At 49.7% G+C, this 20077-nt stretch overlaps 1 protein-coding gene across 5 annotated transcripts in view; it reads left to right on the top strand.

The window, feature by feature from the left end:
- The window catches only part of LOC128887524 (LIM domain only protein 3-like), a 77566-nt gene that overhangs the window by 10371 nt on the left and 47118 nt on the right, over positions 1–20077 (top strand). The window contains exon 1 of one of the 5 annotated variants that reach the window (XM_054143526.1): positions 7783–8175. The exons of the other annotated variants lie outside the window; for them this stretch is intronic. The gene's annotated coding sequence lies outside the window, so the exon portion shown is untranslated. Of the gene's footprint in view, positions 1–7782; positions 8176–20077 lie in introns of those variants that run through there. 5 annotated transcript variants of the gene reach the window in all.

Here is a 20077-nt window from a genome sequence, read left to right on the forward strand (position 1 = left end):
CGAGTTCACCGTGGAGCATTCTAGCTACGTACAGCCCTGGCAACGGCTGTAGGCTGGGGTCGGTGCAATTAAGGGTATTAATTAGCGGGTACTTCATACCCCCTCGCTCCTCTCACAACCGAGCCACCCCGTGCCCCGTGCCCCTTTCCCGGACCAAGCCCTCCTCCGTTCTCCCTGGCTCTCCTGTACGCCGACCCTCTTTTCGGCGCCCCTCCTCGTGCCGCTAAAGTGCACCGCACCGCACCACTGACAGAGCAATACGGACAAGAGGTATATAGCTAATTACATGATTTTATGGCCGTGGCCGGGGTGTGTGCGCGTCTGGAGGGAGGTAGAACAGGAAAGGGGTTGCGACACGGGTATGCTTGGAGACGCCCGGTGACGTCAGTGGCAAGCGTCGCAATTCAAGATTCCGAAACGGCGTGGATTCGGCAGTGCTCGCGTGCCACGGATAAAATTCCATCGTACCGAAAAATAAGAGGACGAGTCCTGCGAAACAGTCTTCTCTCTAAAATTTGTGACCAACGAAGGATTTTGAGTCGATATTCGGCCGATTTGCGTTGTACGGACGTACGCGTGACTCTCTCGTTGAAGACAACGGGTGGCCTCGTCGGTACGCCGTGGCCGCGATCCATCGGTATCAGCCGGATGAGCCCGTAAAGTCGCGATCAGGGCACGGCACATTGGGAATGGGTTAGATATTCATGTATTTAAATTTATTTATTGGCAGGATTTTTGCTCTCCCGAGGGTGTCGCCGGGAGGAGGGCTGTGGCCTGGCTCCTCGTCCCTCGCGCCACCTGTCTTGCAGTCGACTGTTAAACCTTTGCCGCTCGCCGAGCCCTTCTGGGTAATTTTCCCGCTTAAAGAGATCTCGGCCAATTACGCGGCCTGTCCGACGGGCGTTGAATTTTAATTGGAAAAGAAGAAAGTAGAAACCCTCCTTGCCGGTTCCGTTGGCGCGGCCACCATCTAACTCCGGAGGGTGAGTGCGCTCGATTCCGCGTCGTCCCGGTTTTCTTCTCGACAACGTCCAACGGTCTATGTAAACGGTAGGTCGCGAGCTCTGCTGGAACGCGGAACAGAAATTCCTACGATTCGCGGTTCCAGCTCTCTGGCGGTCCGCTTCTTCGGATCTCGGGAATTCCAAATGAGAGGACTTTGCGGTCGAACGCTCGTTAAGTTTCGCGATTAATCGAGACGTGCTGAATCTTTTACGCAAATCGCGATGTTGGATATTCAGAGTTATTAGCCAATGGCTGGCATTCATTTTTGTCGATCGAGGATCATCTTTCTGCTCTTCGACGGGATTCGACGAGGATAGGAATGCGTTACAATTGCAATTAAATCGACGAAAATATCGATGCGAGAAATGTAAATTAGAACGCATACTTTTTCGCAAACGAATCGAGTATTAGGGGCTGTGGTACGGACCAACGATTAGAAGAGGGTTTTTTAAGATCCATCGCGAAGAACAGAGTATCGAATTGAATCGAATTCGAATGTTACGAGTCACGATAAAGCGAAGCGTTTGACGAGCGCGAGGAACATTTTAAAATGGATTCCGTCGTAGCAAGGCACGGGTGCTGCCACGTCGCGGAGGAACAATAAACCATCTAGCCACCCCTTACCACCCCCGTAATCAATTTCCTAAAGTATCCACATACGATCACGATCTTCTTTCGGATGTTTAGCTCGTTCCTTCGCTTCACGACCTCCGTTATCCGTCTCTCGATAACTGCGATAATAAACGTAAATTTTAACGGTCCAACTCCAGGTCTGTTTAGGAAGAGTCCTACATCTTCGAAGAGAACTTCTTCCTTTGGTCTATTAATCTAATCTGAAATTGATCCAAGCATAGCATTCTTCAAAAAATAAACTCTCAGAAACGAATGGGAAACATGCGCATCCATCATCGATCTCGGTACAATTGTTTTCGCCCCTTGGCCGAAATTTCTCCCCTTTCGTTTGCTCTCGCGTATCGTCCTTTCACGCTCCAAGCTGGAAAACAAAGACGCGCTCGCAACGAACGAACGCGGAGGTGCGTGCGCTCTCGTGCCACCCTATATTACCAAACTTTTTCGACACACCGACGCCGACGGATACGTGCGAGAACGATCGGGCGTTCTCTCCCGGCGCGGCGGGAGCTAATAAGTATCGAGAAACACGGACCTCGAAGTAACTTTTAAAAACTCCGCCGCGAGACTGGCAGGACGGGGGCGGTCGGTTTCCAGGCTTCCTCGAGGTTAGAATCCGAAGGGACCGAGGGGACGGAGAGGGCGGCGGGTAACCGGTGGGGCGGCGGCAGTACTTTATGAACACGCTTCACATAAATTGTCGCAGCTCTTTAAGAAATTGGAAAAAGGCGCGAGATCCTTGGTGAAACAGCTTGCGTCGAGAGTGGCTCGGGAACTTTTTGAACTGCTGTAGGACACCGAGCAGAATGGGGGATGTTTTAGGGCGCGTGTGTGCGTGTACACAGGCGGTTGAGTTCCCGAGGAAAACGTCTACGAAACGGAAGAGAGTCGGAGAGAGAAGTATCTTGAACGAGAGAATAAAAGGTGACAAAGTGACCTCCTACGGATTCACGTAACAGCCTTCGAGGACGAAGAAAATGCTTATCGATCTTCCGCTCAAGATTTACGTAACGCCGCGCGACCATTTGAATCCTGCCGCACCTGTTTCGCGTTCTCGACGAATCGACGACAAGCTCCGACGACAATTGCGCGCGCTGGTGTTTTGATTGTCGTCGTTAATGCTCGCCTGGAAAATATAACTCGTCCGAAAAAGGAAAGGATGCGAGACGAGACGACGAGACAGGTGGGGACGAGTCGCGCGCGGCAAAAGAAAATCGATGTACCAGTGGGACACATTTTCCAAGCAGGTAATTTTCGTCGGTGGACAAGATATTACATTTGAATAACCGTCGCTGACGATAACCGCGATGTATCGCAAATATCGCACCGATACCTGCGCAACCTGTCGCTCCTAATATCCCCTGGGAGATGCCGATTAACATCGATTGAATACATTGATCCCCATGGTTAATCAAAGTCAACTTACGCAATTCAACGAGATGAGTTAGATGGCCAGAGGGTAAGATCCGCGATTGGTCCAAATTCTAAACAGAAAAAACTCAAATTAGCAAAGCTGTATGTTTATTAAGCGTTTAAATAGTAATTGGGCAATATGCAGAACATAGACATCGAGAATACTTACGGAAATAGAGAGTAAAGAAATGTATAATAAAGCGGTCCACCCTCGATTCTATTCCAACCCTCGTACGGCTCTGGGAAGCGACGGAGGACAGAGCCTCGTGTCGTCTACGAGCCTCTCGATAGCCTCCTCTCACTGTCGATCCGTGTTCGAACATTTTCTCAAGTGTTTGGCGGTTTAATCGACGCGAACTCGACCGATCGAGTGGCGTGCGAGCGGCGTGATGCGAAGAGGGAGAGAGCGGAAAAATCACGTCGAAGGCAGACGCGAGCGTGACAAATTTTCGCGTGTGTGAGCCACGAGAACAAAAAGTTTTGGGTGGCGGCGGCGGACATTTATCTCGGCGGACGATGATAAAGGGAAACAGAGGTTCGCGGCGTGTTGGAGCGAATAAAACGTAGTCGCGGGCTGCGTCGAATAATGCCTATCACGGAGGGTAAATCGGAATTTACCCCAAACGCGAGATGAGCGAGCGAGCTAGCGAACAAACGCGCGCGACCATATCTCGTCGGACCCACCCCCTGTGGTCACTCGCCGCGTCCGCCGGTGTTTACCGCAATTATTAAATGTAAACTCATATTTCGTAATTGCCAAATATTGGCGGTCCGATCGGTCGGTCGTGGCCCGATGCATCTCGCGAGGGGATGCTAGTGCACGGGCGTTTTCATCCCTTCTCGCATAACAATTCTTCTCGATGGCGGCCCTCCGAATGAATTAAACCTCGACGAATCGATAAATGGATTTGCCGTGGCGTTCGGTGCCGGATTCGCTTCGCCTCTTTCGCGTTTTAACGAAGATCGCGAGTCTCGCGAACGATGGGAAAACGATTCGATGTTGCTTCCACGGACCCGAGGACGTGGACAAACGACGGTTCACTTTTAACCAACGTGAATCGATTACTGTTTCATTTACGAGGCGTCGCCTCGCAACGAAAACGGTCGTTTTAAAGAAGTTAATCGGATAGGGGATTTTCGATGGCCAACGGGAGGGAAGGTCAACGCCGTTGACGAGGGTTGTCAACGGCATGGCGTCAGCTTGTGTAACTATCGGTAATTAATCAGAATCATCCCCGTATATCGTATCCGTCGGGTGCGGTGAAGGTACCGGGGGTTGGCGGTGGTAGTGGCGATGGTGGTGTTGGTTGCGAAAGGGTAGTTAACCAGTGACGTCACGCCCGTGGCGACATCTGGCCCGGCACTAACCACCGGACAGTGCAGAACGTTGGATACTGGACACTAGCTTGGCCCTAACTCTGGATCAGGATCAAAATTACCCCTTGCGATCGCGCCTAGCCTCTGCGCCGGCAGCTGCTTCTAATTAATTCCACACTCGGCACGGTCTACGACTTCTTCGTTCGGCGAACGGACGGCCAAGCGATCGACGCGTGACGGACAAACGATCTCTTTGCTTCTTCGAAACGAATAATTAATTTTGGACAAACGGTATCGTTGGATTTTGCTCGACTCTTGATCTTTGCTTTTTTTCTCCCTTGTAACTCGAAATTTACGCAAACTTGGGACACAACCGAAACGCGAATAGTTTGACCAGAGTCGGTGCTCTGGTGCGTAACGCCAGGTTCGAGCACGTCCTCCGTCCTCGTGGCTATCAATTGCGGCTAATCCTTTTCCAGAACCGCTGGGAAACTCTTGTCCCTTTTCCCCTTTGTTCCCTTTACGAAATTGAGAATCGAGGGTGCCGCGAACTCAGCTACTCGATTCGCTGGTTGGCACACGCACGTTCCCGTGCCCCGATCGCGATCGTATCGACGCATAATCGGCGAACGTTCGCGCGCAATCGCTATTCGCATCGTTTTAAAACGTTTAAACGCAACCCCCCGGTGGACAGTTAAAATCCGGCCGGCTAGCGGAACCGGTCATGTATATTAGATACCCAATTCCAGCGGTAATCCAGCCATAAATATCTTTGAATTATATTTTCCACCGAGCTGGACACCATCACGAACGATTTGTTCTAAAAGGGGATAGCGAGGGAGAGGAGAGCGAGCGACAGGATGGAGGAGAGAGAGAGAGAGAGAGAGAGAGAGAGGAAGAGAGCAAAAAGAGAGAGCGTGGAGGGCTTTATTTAGCCGTTAATCGCTCAATTAAACTGGATCGCTCGAATTAGCTTTTAATCCTGGATGCGGTGGCCGTGCGGAGCGCGGTATTTAAAAAAATCGAAATGAAATTTCAAGCAGGAACCCCCTTTTACTTTTCCCGTTATCGTTCGTATTTCCACATTTTTCTATTCGATTAACGCTTCCCCTATCCTTGTTATTACCGTATACTGTAAATAGTATCGTTTGAACGAATACGAGCACGTTCCTGGTAACAAGGGTCTTTTTAATACAATAAAGACGGAATTTATTTATTTAGCAAACGGTGCTGGCCTTGCTTGCCGACGATACAAATTCATCCACAACGATATGGTCGTCCTAGCAAATAAACTTTGTTCGTTCACTCTATTACACTTCTTCGGATGCGTTAGAGAATAATTTGTTCGTTAATAACATTTTCGATCGATTACGACAATGTTACCTTTATCAAACATTATTTTGCAAGTAAATTTTCATTTGTAAATTCAAAGCGCTAATAGAGAAGAAACATCGCGCGAGAAATAGCTGCGCAGATAGATACTGAAATTGCGTAAGTACTTTTAACCGAGCGAATATTTGCCATACGTGAAAAACAATTCCGCGGTACTTTTGCGAAATTCAATATTGGCTCGAGCACTTGGCCGATAGTTTTCACGTATTTCATGCATTGCGAGCCATTGGAGAAAGACGAAGGCTCCTGCATCGCCGTTTTTACGTCGTATAAAAAATGGCCGAAAAGATCAATATATAAATCGTACAAAGAATTCTTCTTTTTTTGTTATAGGAAACTTCTTCGAAAAAATTTGGAGGGCACTGTTGTAGAATGGAACCGGACCGTGGATTTTCTCTTCCGTAATGGTCGGTATAGCGAGCCTGCGTTGCGCGCTAATCTAATACCATTTACATCGCGGCGCGGTGGCAGGATTGACGTGTACGGAAATAAATCCAGACGCGGACCAACGCGTAAACCGAGCCCGCGTAAATCCGTGCTTTCCTCCTCGAACAAATCGAACGTCGATCGATGTAAATGAATTCCGCTCTAATTGCAATTATATGCCACGAGTGCACATAAATGTTCCGCGTTAGCGGATATATGACGCGTCACTCACGGTCGACCTGTGCGTTATTGCGAATTTATGAAACAGCGATCAGCCGTATCCGTATCCGCGACTTGCGCCGTTCGCGTCATAATTGCATTCCATAGTTGATGTCACACGTATAATCGGTTGGACCGTCGAGACGACGCGGCATTAAGTATTAACGTTTTGCCGTCTGACGGGCAGAAGACGTTTTTTCGGCTCGATCTCGACTTCCTAATAAAATAACGTCGTTAGATGGCGCTCGCGGAAAAGCTACGACGAGTAACTAAATTACGTTCGCTCGGCGTGAACGACGATCGATAATAAATCGCGTTACGCCAGTCTAGCCCGAATGCCATTCTCCAAGAGTAAATCATTAAAACGGCGGTGGTAGTGCACGCCAATCAGCAGGCATACCGTGTAAATACGCGATGGAAATCGCCCATCCCATCCCGGCGCAACACCGGCCGCCGCGTACTCTTCCCTGAAATCACACCAATCCTCCTAACTGATTTGTTGTTTAGCTAGACCGATTTATTTATTGGTCGGCCGTGATTAGACTTTCGCTTTACCGCGGACACGCGACCTCGTCAAACATTTACCGGGCTGGCTGATTTGTTAACGAACGACCAGGGGTTGCTCCGCGAAAAACACTTGCGCGCAGCCAGCTCCGTAGCTTCCCTTCAATTTCTTTTCTCGTTAACGTTCGAACTCCACCTGTTGCTAGAAAAAAAAATTTGTATACCACTCGATCGTATATCGGATACACGACCATCGACGCTTAAGAAAATTAGAATTTTTCTATACCGATGCACGCACACCTTTTGGAACGTTACGTCTTGGGGTGCATATACCCCGGCACGTACACACATTTTTTTCGCTTTTTTACACTCGCGGGACGACGACGCGCCAACTTGGTTCTTTCCGTTTCGGTGTTAAGAGCACTAGCGAAAGTTTCTTCGAATATCGTCGCAAAAATGTTCGATGAATAATATCACCATAAAGAGCATTAACCTGCGAGACCGTGTCCCGGAGAATCTTCGATGTCATTAGTTCACCTTAATTACCCTTCCGGTCCAACCGATATACCCTCCCCCCCCTCCCCCCCCCCCCCCCCCCGCCCCCCCGCACACACCCACGGTTCGGATCGAAGAAGTCAGTTGGCAAGTTCTCGAAGCTCGGACGGGAGAGCGGTTCACACGCTGGCTAGATATTTTAAGGAAAAAGCACATTAGGGGTGGGATAGCGCTGGAAACGTGGACACCCACGAAGACGTGCCCCTTTCGCGATGTCCTATCGTCACCCCGAGCTTATTCCGCCCCTTAAGTTCTGGCCACACCCGCAATCATGCGCAGTTTCCACCCATCGGCCAATGAAAGCTCGAGAGCTTGCAAGCTCTGCTGAGCGGCTTTCGAGCCGAGCCACTCCGACAAACACCACGTGCCACGCGGCCGAGTTGCACGTGCGTCCGCGGAGCTGTCGAGCTTTTCCGCGTCGAGTCCGCGAGTCGAGCTTCCAACCGACTCACCACCGAAAGACGAGCGTCGCGTCGACTCCTTCCCTCGACATTCCGTCGTACGTTTATTCTCTCTGCCCTATCCGTCTCGTTTCTTATTTATCGCGAATCGTGGTTCGACTCGTTTCGCTCTTGACCGTATCCTGATCGTCGCGTCGTAAAGAAAATCTTTACTGGACGAAAGAGAAGAAGACAGGCGTGTTGTGTGTGCCTGTGATCATCGATAGACCGCGGGCCAAAGCAGTTTCGATACACAAAGAGAATCACGAAGAACGTAAGTAGTAGTTTCGTTATTCTTAACGGCGGGATATGGGTGCGTTTGTATTTAAAATTCATCGACGTCGGGTGGGTGTCCGCAACGAATTCGTTCGTCTTACATTAATCGAAGGTAGACGACGACGTAGACGCGGTCGTAACACTGGCTTGGCCGATATTCAACAGTTGGTCCTTCTTTTATCTTCGAAAACACGACCCTCCCTGCTCCGAACCCTCGACAGCTCTGCGCTTACGTTACCCTCGGCTCCCGTGCTCGTGTCGTTGGAGACCCTTTCTCTTACGTAAGAGGTCGTCGACAGGTTCTGCTTACCAAACAAACACTTTGAGGAGGGAATGGACGATAATATACCTGCGTACGAACCCAACCCTCGATCGTTTACCAAGTTTACGCGATCGCTGTAATTATTACATTTCGAACAAAGGCTTAAATATATCTGTTATGCAAAGTAAAATCGATCGCTCTACTTGAACAACCGAGTAAATAATCGAACCAATCGCGCACCGATTCTAGCGAATGCGTAACGCGTAATCGCGCCATCGGATGCTCGCGCGAGATGACAAATTTCCTACGCGAGGTAATCATCTCGGGCAAGAAAGAAAATCACACATCCACGAAATAAAAAAGAAAAATAATCGACGAACGCGCAAAGCAGAAGAAACAGAGATATCCATAGGACGAGAACGAAACATTCATCCGCTTATCCGCGTAATTCTTTTCGCGGACCAGGCGCACACCTGCGGAGGAATTCGCGAGCAGTGGGCAATAGGTGTGGTCATAGGTGTAACATATTTATGTTGTGAACCGGCCGAGTGCGGGCAATAAATAGCGAGCGAGAGAACGGGCACCGAGCCTCGGGGGGGGGGGGGGGAGGGTGTAGGTACGAAGCGTAGGGGCAGTTCGTTGAGTCGCGGGGCTAGAACGATTACGCTTTCCAAACCCCTCGTCGTTCGACCGAGTCACTGGCACCACCATCGGCACCACCACCGTATCTATCCCTTTCACCCCCCGCCCTGCTCACCTCTCTGCCCCGCTTCACCACCGTACACCCTATCTCCATCTATCCTTCTCTCTTTCTTTCTCTCTGGCCCGTATCTCGTTTCCTCCCGCACTGTCCCCGTATCCATGTCCTGTCCCACCTACGCCCTCTTCTCCCATCCCTCGACCCCCGTCACCCATCTCCCATCCCCCATCCCCCATCCACCGACCCCTTTCCCTGCACTGTCCCGTCCCAGTGGACTCTCCATGGTACCCGAACAACCCTATTCGTTTGTTTCCAGCCCGTATGCACGCATATATACGGAGGTATGCAATTTCGGTGTTAGGAATGCGCGAACGGACAAACGACCTCACCGTTTATATCAAGCGTCCACGGTCGCGCAAGGGACACTTTTTGCTCCTTCGAAGAATGCCACGGCGGAAGGTTGCCGTCGCGGCCGACGAGAGCACTGGATCGTCGACAAAGGTACAGGTTTAAATCGTTCGGGAAGCCTCGAGAAACGATTCCGTTGCTGGCTACGTAACACGAGTAAAAGAGATCATCTCTGCCTCCTTCGTCTTCCGGAGTCTTCGCTCTTGGAACGATCGAGACGATGGAATGCGTTTTTCGCAGGTGCTCGCACGTTTTAAAAAATGTAACAATTCCGGATCGCAAATCACCCGCATAATCGTGCAGGCAGGCACGCACGGGGAGAGTGGAGGCAGGTATGCGGACCATCTTAGTCTCAAGCACCCCTAAGCATTCCAGCGATCTAGACGGATCGAGAATCGAAGGATGCAGGAACGCCGCGTCGAGTGGTCGCGTGTGTCGGCTGTCCGGCAATCCTAATGATGCATATCTCGACTCGGTCCGTTATGTCTTGAATGTCTCAACGATGCGATGTCTGGTGGACGGGTATCGGTTACAGAGGCAGATCCAGTGGGATGGGTGGGGGATGAACGACGGGAGAAGCACGAAACCTAGCCGGAATCGGGGGTGGTGGTGCATGGTCGCGATGAGGTTGAGAGCTTGCGGCCGGATGCCAGTCTAACCATGTCTAGCGTACGTTTACTTGCGAGCTTGCCAGACGGTCGCGCGAGTCCCGGACGTATCGTCAGCATTCGAGCAATGCGACTCAAGAGTTCGCGTCGGCGCTGAGGATGCACTCCTGGTTGCACCCAGCTCGCGAGCGGGGCTCCTCCGCGAGGATTGGCTCCTTCGACGTTCCTCGATTTGGCCGGGACCGAGGATGCTTCCAGAGCTTTTCCGATGACGAAGACCTATCGTTACACGACGTCGCTTATCGTAGTATTAATTAAACGAAACACGAATAAAAAGATTCTCTATACCTACAGAAATTGAACTGTTTTAGTAGTACAGAAACGTATTACTATTATTAATTGCGTAGAAAACATTCTACGTGCGATCCTATTTTGTTATTAAGCTCGATATTCTCTCGAGACTCGCGGTCGGGAAACGAAATCGCAAATTCAGTGTTGCGTGAAACGAAAAACGAAAAAAATAAAACACGCGAGGAACCCGAATACATTTAGCGTGCACACGCGTCAGCGAGCTCGCTAATGAATTTTTTAAGTGTCCTTTTTGCGAGAGCACGCGAGCATTTCGACGCTTGTCCATGATTCCCAAGCGAGATCCGAGGACGCGCGATGGGCAATAGGCGGTCGGACAACGAAATTCCCTCGGTCTGCGTACACCTCGCGCATTCCGCAGCGAGATTGCACAAAAATCGGGCAAAACAAACGCAACTAATTTAACTGCTTTCGAACAATTAATCCGAAGCATTTAATTTAATTGCGCCGCAGCCCGTCGAGACTGGCTAGCGTCAGTTGAAACAACAACCGATGCGAGACCCGGTTGGAATTTTCGCCCCGATGCGCTCGACTCGAATTGTTTCGTATGCAAATGAAAAAAAAATACCAACTCGTATGATCGAGACACGTCCTGATGGACATGGAAGAACGAGAACGATGGCGCGATAACCGCGAAGAAATAAATGGTAAGTCGAATGTAATAGAATATTAATAAAAAATGTATGCGTCTCTGCAGAAGCAGCCCAATCGAGCAGAAATTGGTCGATGTCCCTCGAGGCTGCTTCAACGATTTAGAGAATCACGGAATGCTATAACATTGACAAAATAACGGAGACGTACATATAGCCCGGAAAAATCGGTAAATTTAAAGGTTCGCGCATTTTACCATTACGTTGGGTAGAAAAAAAAAAACCGAAGCTTCGCGTAGGGACATGGGTAAAAGCGAACCAGTGGGTGGATGAATTAATAGCAAACTCGTATAAATCAGAGACAGGTTGGATGCACGTTGGTATGCGTCGTTACCGATGCGGGATTATGCCCAGAGGGGCGGTTACCCCACGACCCGCTAATTTTTCAAACGGCCGCCATAATGGTCCCGGCTAATTACTGATTTTTATCTCCGAGAGTCGGAACTGTGAAAAAGAGTGGTTGGCCAGAGAGGAGGAGAGGGAGAAAAAGAGAGAAGGGAGTAGAGGGAATGGACAGAGAGATCGCGAAAGAGGAATAGGATTCGGGTCGGCGGTCGTTTTGTATTGCGATTTTACGAGACCGAGGAATTTCCAGCGATAAATAGCGGTCTATTGTGACGGCCGTCATATTCGAGTGGATCGAGACGTATATTTAACAAAATTTGTCGAACATTCCTCGTTACGAACGTTGTTTTAAAACTCGCGTACGATTCCCGTTTCCGTGCCAATGGTAGATGTTATCCCGTATAGTACCTACCAACAATTTACACTGTTTGAAACAACCAACGTGCAGCAAAGTTGAAGCTGTAGATAGTTTCGAGCTCTTGTCGTTAATGCCTCCGATTGTTGTTAGGACGAACGCCGCGCTGAAACTTACCGAATCCACGGGGAGGATTGTTGCTTACGGTACAGGGCGTCTCAAGTTGCGCCCAGCGCGCGTATTCTGCGCGGGTGGATTCATCTAACTACCCCCAAACGCCTATGTACTTAACGTAACCCATGTAAGCTCACGCTAGAACAAATTTACCCCCGACGGCCGCACTTCTCCCGACCATCCACTTCGAGTCCCTTCTCACCCCCTAATTCTCCCACGGAACACCGATGTTATGAAGTTGTGTTGAACTTTTCGCGAGCATAGTTTGCCGAACACCCTCGGGTGACTGCGAGGCTTACCTTGGCTCGTGACATATATCTACGCGGGCTCTAACAAACCGTTAGGGAACGTGGAAGGAGACGCGAGACCGAGAGTGAGTCGCTGGAAATTTGTGGAAGAACAACGTCATTACGCCTCTTCAAATTTCGACAAAGTCCTCTAGACGAATCGGCAAATTGGCATCGGCTACCTGTTGCCCGACGTTGCTAGGCGTCAATCGACGAGTCGCGCGATCATTCTTGCGATAGTGAAATTATCGCCGTCATTGGAAATATTTGTTCGGAAACGTTTACTTCTAGGGAATGATTCCTATTGCAAAGGATAGCACGATCGACGACATACGTTGTAACACGTTGGTTGCCAGGCTAAATTTTGTTTACAGACTACTGGAAACTACGTAACCAAACATTTATTGTGATATTTATTTTTGTATCGTTATCGAGATTCGAGAATTCAAGAAGCAACGCGTTAAATGGGCAGACATCGTTATGAATCTTGCTCCTTAGAGTAGACTAGACCTTCCGTGTCGTATCGAGCCACACGCTACGGTCAGACGTCATGGTCAGACGTGATTATTCTATTTACGCGCAGTGCGTTCGCCTAGCGCGACTAAAAATATGAGCTTATTCGATGAATGCAAGATTAAAGGGCTCCAACGACTGGTCTCGAGACCTCCGAAGCATTCGCTGGAAGCATCTTTCCCTCGAGGAAAGTCCTCCTTTCCTGTCGGGAAAGTACGGATCGCGTATGCAGCTAAAACAGCACACGCGTTAGGAATTCTCGGCACGGCAGTCAGAGCCAACAGGCCCAGGCAGAAACTTACGGGCCAACTTTGAGGGGGGGTAACAGCATTACAACGTTATTAGATTTACCGCAAGCACCTACCCCCGAGGCACTCCTGCGCGGTGCACACATAGCCCTTTCGAAGTATAAGTAACCCTAAACGTCCTGGGTTGAGCCTGGCTCGTGCCTCCAGTGTCTTGTACATTAAATTATGCGCGTGTGCCTCGCAGGTACGAACGAGAAATATTCCTCCGGTGGGGAAGGCGGGGAACGGTATGGACAATTTTAATTTTGGAAATTTCAACAGACTTCGCATAAAAGCCCGCGAATTTTCTCGGTCTGAAATATAACGCGCGATGCAAGGTACGAGAGTAAGCGTAGAAGAAGAACGCGTTTGTAGAAAATAAAACGGGACGGTGTCGAAGATAGAAGCGAGGGAGGACGATAGAACGGGAAAGAGAGAGCGGGAGAAATTTCGGTGCGACTAGCTATTGAGTAGCTACCCTTAAGATAAGGGTGGCTTCACCCCGTCCCTCATACGTTTCCGCTATCTGACGCTAAACGGCACCGTTGCTCGTGGCCTTCCACGTAAAAGGGATGGTCCTGGCAGGATGGTTCTACATAATACGCCGGCACATTACTGTCGAAACCCCATTAGATAAGCAGAATTTAGAACGGCGAGACAGGATTTTTGTACGGGCGACGTTCGGTGAAAAATCACCGACCGCCGACTTCGACGCGGAGACTTTTCTCTCTCGCTTTGCGTGCGGTGATTCTTTTTTTAATTGCTCACTCTTCTTCCTGGCTTTTCGTACTATTTGAGCTTCAGTCCTAAGATCGACAGCGTTCATTTAATACATATTAGCGTCATCGCGATTTAAGAATGTTTTTCCGAGCACCGGAAAGAAGAGAAAGGAACAAGGAGAGAATTTATACGAGAAGTATTCGCGGAAAGAATGTTTCCCTTTGTCCCAGCTGGGTATTCGATCTCCTATCGCGGAGAACTGACATCAGCGAAACTGATTTCAAAAGCGGGAAGATGGACCCCACGCAACAAAAGCCTTTACACGTCTCGCCCCCTCCCCCAGCTCATTTAAGGCTAACTGTCCACAACGGGGGTGCAAACTACCCTTATCTGCGGACGTTTATGCCCACGCCTTATCTAGCAACCCCGGACTGCTTCGTGCTTGCTAACAACTAGGTATTCTCTCTTCCAAGCCAATCTCCTTCCGCGAACAAAACGACCTTAAGTATTGCCCTCCCTCTCGCTCCAGCTGCTTTCTGCTTTGTCGTTTGTTTTCCGCTCTCCCTGCACCACGATCCGCCGAGTTTATTTCAATTTCCTCCCGAGCGTGGTTTTTCGACTGTCAAATTAAACGAATCTCTTTGAGTTTATTCTAAGAACGAAAAGCGGCGGATGATGCCGGGAACCCTTTGTGACTTTCCATCAAAAATTGCGATACGTGTTTTGTTCGGATGAATAGCTCGATATCGATATTCCTTTCATACGTTACCTCCGGGACATCTGTCGACGCGGTCTCTGTTTACTCGACTATATTTTCAAAACGAAAAATCAACGCATGCGAGAAACGAACGGTAAACTCCCTCGACCGTGTTTTGTTTACACGGATATACACGCGATTACGGTACGCAACTGCTTCGCCGAAGTAAATTTGTAATAAACATTTTCTAAGCTAAATATTCCCAACGAGGAAACGGAGATGAATGAAGCGCAATCGCGCGGTTCCGTTAACGCGAATCTACGGAAAAGAGAGAAAGGTGACGACACGGAAGATCGAAAAGCGCGCGATGCTTCTTATCTTGCAACTTCCCTTAGGTTCGCCGTTGTAGGTGGAACGGCTACCGAACGATCGGGGGTCGCTGGTCGGAGGATGTTGCGGTGAAAACAAAGACGTTACTCGCCCCTATCTGGGGTTGTAAAATAACCGTCGAACGAGAGCAAAACAGGAGGGAAGGGGCAATAAATGAGATAAGCTTTCGGATGGATTCTTGCGGGAGCAAAAGGGATTATCGATGCGTCCCGCCATCGAAACGAATGTCTTCTTCCGTTTCGATCGTGTCACTCGTATCCACGCCGCTATGCTTTGAAAAACATACTTTATAAAGAATATTTCACCGTGCCCAAATACTTTCGGTTATCTCGAACAGGTTCATCGTAAAGGTAGATACGGAGAGAAACAAATTGACAAAACGATGGTGATTCGATTCATGGAAAATAAAAACAACGTTGTCCTATGTTTCACGGGGATGCTCGTCGTCCACATCCCGGGAATATTACAAACAACTGGCCAATTTTTCCGCAGATTTTTCTGAATGAAACGTACCGGTATCGCGTATCGATACATCGAACTAATTGGAAATCTTAATAGCACTCGACGTAATAACGCTGCCGGAATCCGTGCGTGTGCATCGTATCGATTGGAATCCGCAACGGACTTCTCTTGTTTCCAATCGACTGTTTTGCGCACTCGATCCATCTCTGCCGACTGGTAGCGAACCAACAAACGGGACTAATTTCATTTCGTTCGTTAATTCCGAGCGATTTGGTGCGGTTCGATTCTTCTTAAGTTTCTATATATAGTGCAGCACCTTGCTAGGATCGCGAAAATAATTCCGTCAGAAAATTTTTGACATTTAGAAACATATCCTAAGGTTAGATAATGTCGTTCTTAATCGAAGAGAAAGGTCTTCGTTTGCACTAAAATAGAATCTCTATTTTAAGTTCTCCCAGAGGATTCGTTTAATCTCGTTACGTTTCGACCTCATTAGTCGTCGATTGTAATATTATTTTCGTGTCGTGTTATAAATAATTGTCCGAATTTTGAAACACGTCTAGAACGTTTCAGAGACTCCTTTTTAACTCCGCCGGGCGAGCCTAACACGATCGCATGCCTCGAAGCTAGACTAAGAAGAAGGTAGAGGAAAGGCACGTGTATTGACATCCCGTAACCGTACCTTGATTTAATATAAACTGCACAAAGCTTCACCTTTGATAGTCAGATATGAAATACTCCGGTCCGAGGAGTGGCCCCTACGGAGACGGCCACCCACGCGCTGGAGGGCGAGCTTCGGCGTCTCGACGAGTTGCATCAAGCGGCGATTCTTCTTCACCGAACTGTCTCGAGGTCGACGTCGAATATTCCGTAGCAAAGGGGCTAACAGTCTCGAGCTTTGAGAGCCTCGTACGTCGCCGGAATGTTTGGACCTTCTCCGCAGACAAACGTCACGTGTACGAATTCTTTCCGAGGGACCGTTTCTTATAAAGCAGATGTCGAGAGTGGCAGTGAATCAAATCGGAGACGACATAAAAGAGCAGAGGTTAGATCTGCGACGATTAAATTTTTTTCTAGCAGAATAGTATAGATCAAGATGAACTTCGTTCTCGGACGATTGATTTACCAGCAAGCAATTCGCAAACACGCGGCGCGTGCGAGCACGGAGAAGATAAGAGAAAACGTCTGTGGCAAGGAAGTGGTTTTTTCGATATAGCGTCCGGCGGCTGCAATATTCGTTTCAACAGCGGACTTTGATCCTTTATTACATTTTTACAAGCGATTACATTGAGCAGCCGCTGGCGATCCCCCGGGCCGACCTTATTTTCTTCTTCTCACGACTATCCTTAGCGATCGTTTGGCGTTGCCTGATCCGGCTGCAACCATCCCCGCTCCCAAAGACTCCATAACGAAGTTCCTCGACCGACGAAGGAAGATATTGTTCTTGTTTGTAGCAAAGTTAACTCGAGTTCCGTCTCGGTCGTGGTTCACTCGGCCCTAATTAGGTTTAAGGGATTATAGAATTGCCTCGCAAAGTCGATTACGAGATTGGGACGGCCGGCCGGAGGGAGGACGACAACGAAGTAGCCGGAGTTTTCAAGACGCGAACCTCTCCCCGAGAGCTCGAATTTATCGGATTTGGCGAAACGCGCCGAAGCTTTGCGAGGTCGTGTTAAATGTAATCAAAGGATGCGCCGTCTTTTATCTGGAAAAGCGTTAAACGACGAAGAAACTACACGACTACGAGCGTTCAAATCGTCCCAAAGGTAGTAATCAGACCTCCGAGGATGAAAGTTAAAAAAGGACTGGAACCTTTTGAGTCGGTTCCGTCGCTGTCCCGTCAACCAAAATCCATCGGAGACCCGCTCTCTATTTAGAACGACGATCGACTCGCGGCCCTCTCTTTCATCGAAAATCAGAAACGAGGAGCGTATTTAAGGGTGCGTGACCGGAAAACTACCCGCGCGACCTCTAATTGATAACCGTCCGAGTAGTTAACGGGAAATGATAGGTTTCGAAGGGAGACGCGTCACAAGCACGACGCGGAAGGTTGCGGAAGGCGCAGATCGGCCGGTGCTCCGCCGCCGTTGGAAATAAAGGGTGGGGGATAGGGGAAAAAAGAGGCAAAGAGTAAGGGATGGGGTTAGCAATTTTAAACAGTCTCCGGCGACTCGATCCTCCGGCATAGCGAAGTCCGGCTAGTGAGGCTGAGCGTGCAATGATTGATGCTGGGGCCGCCGACGGTATGGAGGGGTGAAAGTGAGGAGGGCTAGAGGATCGGTCCTACGGCCTGGGGAAATTTAATTAACGTAAATGCCGCCGCCACGGCCGGCGTTACACGCCGTGTGTGGCAATCGCTCATATGCAACTGCTCCCTACCCCCGCGATCCTCCATCCCTCCACCTTCAAAACTCATCCCGCGTTGCCTCCTTCCCTCGCTTATCGGCGTCCTACACTTCACCCCTCGCGGCTCTCTTTCTCTCTCCCGCGTCTCTGATCGCTCAAACCTTTCCCCGAGTGTATCCATACTACCATGTGCGTCGGCCTGATCGGCCAGTTGGGGGGGTTATTAAACGTTCGAAACAGGGGTAAGGGGTTTCGATTGCCGACCGATTGATGGATCTCGAACCCCGTGTTGCTTTGATCGCTAATATTCGAGATCCCGTCCGCGAAATATCAACGGACCTAGCCAAAATTTCGACAATTTCCAACGATGGACAGGTGTCGGTGGTTTCGTTAATCGCCGCGTTAATCCCAAGGGAAGAACGAAGGAAAGGTAATTGTGAAACCGGGTTTTCCTTTGATAGTAGAGTACGTCGAGACAATTAGCCCAGGGTGGGAAGCGTGAGCGAGGGATGGTAGACGATGCAGGTTAACTCGGAAAAGTCTTGGATCGTTGGAGAGCAAACGAGAGGAACGTGGAACGTATTTTAAAAGTTTCGAGAATACGATGGCAGTTTTTCGAAGGTAATCGTCAAGCAACCTTTTTGCGAGGGTCTGTACACATAAGTACCGAGAGGTAACGGCTGCTGCGGTGCCGGTACGTGTGGCGTGGGCGCAGGATGAAGGAGGGTGGATTCGCTGGAGGTCGAGATGGGCAGAGGCAACGCGGGGGCGGCGGGGATCGGGAGTTGGGAATCGAGGGGTGAGCGGGGGAACATAATGGCCGCGGCACGTGGTGCGTGGCCCCATTAATCCGATCGCACCCCGGATTGATTTTCAGCCTTTCGGCATTTGATGCGAACAAACTTCGTTGTCGGTGTAATTGAATCGCCGCGAGTGTCCGCCTGACTCGGACGCAAATTAACCGAAACGCAATGCTCGCTGTACCGTCGCGACCTCGCGACGGTACAAAGGGAACGACGGCGAAGATCAGGGGGAGAGGGTGGGGGTGGGATGCGCGTGGATTTGCACGGATTCGATACGAACGTTAACACGATAATCTGATTGTTCTCGTTCGCTGTAGACCGACGTGACGTTACGCGATGATTCTTTGACGATCGCGGACATGTTCGTGTCGTTCGACTCGTTCGATTCCCACGAATTGTTCGGGACTCGAATTAAATGCCTGGTGCATGTTTCCGTACTAATTTCATTAGGGTTACGTTCGCTCGTTTTTGACGTCGCATTTATCGCATTACAAATCAATCCAATAGGTTGGATTGCTAATCGTTGCTCGATCGCTGGAAATATAAAAGAGCGGCGATAAAGGATCCACGTGATACGATACGTTTTCAATGGAATTCGATGTACTCGACCAGTCCGGCTGGGCGAACGAGTTCGAGACGAAAGTGCAACGTGGCAGTGCGCGAGCAAGCAGCAGAATGCATTCGTGCGGTCTGCGGGCCGTAACTGCTAATTAGCGCATACAGGTCTGTATGGCAGGCTCGAGGGCTGGACGACCGGCGGTGCAGGCTGCGCAATGCGCCCCTTTATTAAATACCATCGAAATTAAAATTATAATTGCATTCGCTATCCCCCTGGCTCGACAGCGACCACGCGCGATACTTCTCCTGGTGGTTGCTCCCCTCTTGTGGGGCACCCTTATCGCCGTGGATTTGCGGAGAATTAAAAATAGGGAAGATTCGTTCGAATCGAGGAAGGGGACCATCGATCATTTTACAAAATGCAGCGTACAAACATTCATCGTCGTCGCGGAATAGCTACCACTTCTAGCTAACGTGCTCCTATCTTTGGTAAAAAAGTGAATTCACCGAATGTACGCGTACACGATGCTTCGTTCGACTCGAGCCGGCAGCGGGTGGATTCCCAGAGGTGTCAAACCGCGTTGAAAATGTCGATTGCAACGACTACTAATGGCACGATCGACAGTTAGATATTCTAATTAGGGGTAACACGAGCCAGTACTTGGCCAGCTGAGTAAGGCATACGGCAGTGAGATTGTAGGTGGAAACGATGCTGAGGCCAGAACCGGTGGAGGTAGAGGCAGTAGGTTGTATAGCCCCTGTCAGCCACTGTGCCACTGACGGCTCGCTAATTGCTCGACCAACCTCCAATCCTCTAACCCCCTCCCTCGCACGCGTCCACACGTACGCGCATACACTCGCAGGCCTTATTCCCTTCCCCACCCGTGCTGCGCCACCCTTCAAATCCAAATCCAAATCCATCCCTTCGCAAAGGCCGATACTCTCGTCCTTTCAGAATGGCGAGCA

This window comes from Hylaeus anthracinus, unplaced genomic scaffold (assembly GCF_026225885.1).
Source record: "Hylaeus anthracinus isolate JK02 unplaced genomic scaffold, UHH_iyHylAnth1.0_haploid 11989, whole genome shotgun sequence".
Taxonomy (NCBI): Eukaryota; Metazoa; Arthropoda; class Insecta; order Hymenoptera; family Colletidae; genus Hylaeus; species Hylaeus anthracinus.